Here is a 4,838-nt window from a genome sequence, read left to right on the forward strand (position 1 = left end):
TTTTAATCAGCTTTTAAGGCAAGAACCAAATACTTTCTTGAATCAACAACATTTCTCCCTCAAGCGCTTACCCCCCTCCAATTATTAGCTGGAAAATGCTTTACCTTGATTCTACAAGGAATCAAGAGGTTGGGCAACCCGGACAGTTTTTATCCATTAAACTGGTCCCAGATGTTTTTTAAAAATGTGATGATTGTGCGATTTTATTAGTAATTTGCTTTTACTTAAATTAGTGTAATATGTTTTAATATCTTTTTGTTAGTACTTTAGATGCTCTTGCAGAAATGTGACATAAGTAGAGAATCATATAATAAACTCCAGGTACTCGTTCAAAAATTAAGTCAGGGACAATCTCATTTTGTCTATACCCTCACTTACTCCCTGACACCAGGGTTATTTTGAAGCAAATCCCAGACATTATATAATTTCAACTCTACATTTTTGCTCTAAGATTTCAAGACTAAACCACCTTAGTGCCCGAAGGAGTCCGCCACTGCGGAGCTGCCTTCCGAGGGACTGGGACTCCCGTGTGCTGTGCCCGGTCCTGTGCCTATGGCTGTGGGGAGCTGCACACCTAAGGTGACAAATTTGTTGAATTCTTAAATGATGGACATGACTTTCTCCATTGGACTTCCAGCACGCACAGTAAGTGCACAGACATTTAAACTCTGCAGAATATATTTGCAAGGAGAAAAAGATGATACAGAAGGCTAAGTCCTTTCCCAAAGATGTCTGGAAGTTGGGAGCTGGAAGTGAATGGGGAAGAAGCCAAATTAGTGTGGAAAATTGCTGGAGAAAAGATCACTGTCATTTTAAACATTTACAAGAGCATTTACAAGAGCATCCCATCATCCCATCCTTCATGGGGAGGAGAAGCCCTCCCAAGGACAGAAGGTTGAGGAACAGGAGCCTGATTGATGTCCACTCCCAGTTTTGTGGCTGAAGTTATAAAGAATGGTGACAAGAAGCTCCTTGTGCTGGACTGTCACTATCCAGAAGATGAGGTTGGACAAGAAGAGGAGGACAAAAATGACATTTATCCATCAGGGAAGTGAGTTTTCAGTCCACTGGCGAGTCTGAATGGAAGGACATGACTTACACACTCAACACCGAGTCCCTGGCCTGGGCCTTCTATGACCACCTAATGGATTTGCTGGTGGACCGTGGGGTGGTGAATAACACTTTTGCAGATGAGTAGGTGGAGCCCAGCACAGCCCTGGAGCACCAGGAATATATTACTCTTCTCGAAGACCGCAACAGTTTTGTCAAGAGTTGGTAGAGCAGGGGCACCTGGGTGGCTCAGTCGTTAAGCGTCTGCCTTCGGCTCGGGTCATGATCCCAGGGTCCTGGGATCGAGCCCCGCATCGGGCTCCCTGCTCAGGGGAGAGCCTGCTTCTCCCTCTCCCACTCCCCCTGCTTGTGATCCTTCTCTCACTGTGTCTTTCTCTGTCAAATAAATAAAATCTTAAAAAAAAAAAAGCTGGTAGAGCAGACAACACATGAAATACCTTCATTTTATGGCAATATAGAATTATATATTAATAATGTATTATGACATATAATAAGATATATATTCTCATATATTAACATATAATGATATAATTAATTCTTTCATTATATATTAATATATTGTTATATATTATGCCATTATATGTGTACATATGTATAATATATATAATAATGGTATTATATATAATATATAGCAATATATAATAATTATATCTATACCATTATCACAAAATATGTAAGTTTTTACTATTATCAAATACAACTTCTGTGTTCACATTTCCCTAATTGCCTCATAAATGTTTTTTGTTTTATAGTTTATTGTTTGAATCGGGACCATAATAAAGGCAATGTGTTGCAGCAGGTTGAAAATGCCCCTAAGTTCTCTTTTACCTTACCTCTCTATCTCTTCTATCCCCCTTGGAAATTTATCTGTTGACACACCCAGATCATTTACCCTACAGACTTTCCCAGTCTGGATTTTGCTGCTTGCACCCCTGTCCTGTCCTTTAAACTATTTATCTGTCCCCGTGTTTCCTGTAAGCTGGTAGCTAAATCCAGAGGCTTGCGCAATTCAGGTTTGCATCCTGACAAGGACCATGGGACACCACCACCTTATGGCAATGTTTCCATTAGCACTCTTATTTCCAGGAATCAGAGTTTGAGATGAGTACATATTTGGAAAGGATAGATATATTTTTTTCTCTCCTTCCCCACTTAATTGGCATTCATAGATTCTTTGGGACTTGCTTTCTCTGTACTTGTAGGACTAAACTAAAATTTTGGATATATTTTTCCTCCCAGAGGATATTAAGAAGATTAAGTTTATAAGTTCATTTCAAAGAAGTCAGAATTTCTAAATCCAAGACCCTCCATTCACCTAGATCCCATCCCATCGACGGGCAGTTTCTCCATTGGACTTCCAGCACGCACAGTAAGCGCACAGACATTTAAACTCTGCAGAATATATTTTCAAGGAATAAGCATTTAGCTGTGTTTTCCTGAAAATGAATATGATTCATTTATCCTTCCATTTCCCACAAACATTTTTGTATTTTAGTCTGTGTGGGTGGAGTTTGACTAAAATAATTGTGAAGATTCGGGCAATTTGGTTCCCCACTCTTTGTGTATGTATGTGTATCCCCAAGAGACCCGGCAGAGAGGAATAAACCCTGGCCACCAGCCTCAAGGAGCTTCCAGTCTTGTATATAAGCAAACACCCAGCTAGTTACAGTGCAAAATGTGCCAAAATAAAGATCACACAAGAAGGATGAATAAAGTCTAATGGGGGTGCTTAGGAAGGAAGGGTCACAGCCAGGGGACAAAGCCTTCTTGAAGAAGGTGGGATTTGGGAAGTCTTGCAAGAGAGAGAGGATTTTGACAGAAGGAGATAGCAGGGACTGGGATGGAGGCAGAAGGTCTAGCAGGACAAAGTGAGGTGGGAAACAGTTGCTGTGTTCAGGCTGACCCCCAGGAAGTGTCTGTCATAGTTCTGAGTTTGGCTGCTATTAGAATCACCTGGAAGATTTGGAAAGCTCTGAGGCCTGGGGCCCTCCTGAGAAAAACTGACTCCAAGTCTTTGGGAATGGGGTCTAGGTGTCTTGTGTGTTTTGATAGCTCTCCTCAGGGGACTTTAAGGGGCAAGTAGGGAGCCCAACAGGTGAAGGTGGAAAAGCAGCAAGGTCCTGCGGTGTAGGGTTATGGCTGGTGAGGTGAGAAGTTGGCATGCGGAGCTGGGCTTCCCTCATTTGCAGCTGCTTTGGAGGACTTCATCACAGAGTGGTGAGGATGACAGGCCTGCCAGAAACTCACAGCGATCATCTGATGCAATCTTTTTCTTTTGATTGTACGTGCTTATTACACAAGTGACATTCTTGTGTAATTATCTAAACAATAAAAATAAATACGGAATAAAACCAGAAAGGTCCCTGTTGCCATTCCCCTCCTGCAGCTTACCCCTACCACCCAGCAAAGGTTACTCTGGAAAACCATTCAGTCCTTCTCTTTTCCTGACCTCTCTTTATATATATATTTACATTCTTACATGTGAGTAACAATTTTAGTTCACACACTAGAGTGAGAGAAATAGCACATTTATTTCTATCCCTAAACAAATGTAATCGGCTCTACACCCCATCTTGCTGGGCTGGTGGGAAATTCCATTCTAGTAGATTTTGGGGGTTTTCTCTTATACCCTCACACCACCAGGACTAATTTTAGAAGTCTTAGACCTTCCAGAGCATTCGAGGAGGGCTCTGTATTTTTGTTTCACGCTGATCTATTCTGATAGGCTCATTGTCCGTCTGTATCTCTCTTGAAGACAGGCAACATCCTGAAGTCTCTGAGGCAAGCATCCCAGAGTCCTTTGCAACTGCTCTCAATACCACCATTCAGGATGCCTCCTTCACCCAACCCCAAGGCATCCCAGTTCAGGTCCCTCCTGGGTGCTGCAGAGAAGAGAATGCAACTCTAAGAAGCCCATTCTTTCATGTAGACTGGCTGGCTAAATGCCTCCTCTTTCTACAGGTTTCAGCATTTTCTGCTTCATAAACTCAAAATACTTTCTTCCAGCCACACCACTTTTGGGTCAATCCAGCAAAATTCCCCTCACTGAGTCTAGGCTTTCACCTAAGAGCCTGGAGGGTGTTGTCTTTTGGGTTGTCATCCTAAGCTTCTCATGGTTCCTTTGTAACATGGATGCTGAGTTGGCAGCCAACAGTTTTGACACGGGATCAACTGTGGCATGGCCTCGTGGCCCCCCAGAAGAAGCTATGGAAGCAGGCAAGAGGCTGGGTAAAGTTGTGGCCAGAAGACAGAGAGGGCTGCTGAGAGCTGAGATAAGGTAGAGCCAGTCCTTGAGTTCAGCTAGCTATGACCAAGTCAGTAGAGTTAGCGGACAAGTTCATGATCTACAGATATCAGCATCAGGGTGCCCAACAAAGCAGGTGGACAGGGACACTGGAGCAGAAGACATTACACAGATGTAACATACAAGTTTGGGGCTTCTTCCCCACTAATCTCACACCACGAGGACCCACTAATGTTCTTTTTACACCCAAAGTCATGTTTCAGAGAAACAAAGAGAGTAGGTAGAACTCTGGGACACTAGACTTTCTACCTAGGGCTATTGAGCAAAAATGTAGCAGACTGTTTAAATCATCACATCAGTGCAGACTACAGTTAGTAGATTGGGGTACATTTTTCAGAATGTGGATTTTCTGAAATCAGAACGTGGATTTTTTTTTCCCTGGTGCACAGTGAGTCAGAGAGGGAGACCAGATCACATTTAGAATAAAGAAACATTTCCTCTGGGCATCTGAATTACAATGCGA

General features: G+C 42.6%; 1 pseudogene; it reads left to right on the forward strand.

Annotated features, from left to right (window-relative positions):
- Positions 1–697: 697 nt before the first annotated feature.
- On the forward strand, positions 698–1,279 carry LOC102741964 (complement component 1 Q subcomponent-binding protein, mitochondrial pseudogene; annotated as a pseudogene).
- Positions 1,280–4,838: the final 3,559 nt, after the last annotated feature.

The sequence above is a fragment of the Leptonychotes weddellii genome, unplaced genomic scaffold (genome assembly GCF_054177405.1).
Source record: "Leptonychotes weddellii isolate Sample4059 unplaced genomic scaffold, ASM5417740v2 HiC_scaffold_6900, whole genome shotgun sequence".
Taxonomy (NCBI): domain Eukaryota; kingdom Metazoa; phylum Chordata; class Mammalia; order Carnivora; family Phocidae; genus Leptonychotes; species Leptonychotes weddellii.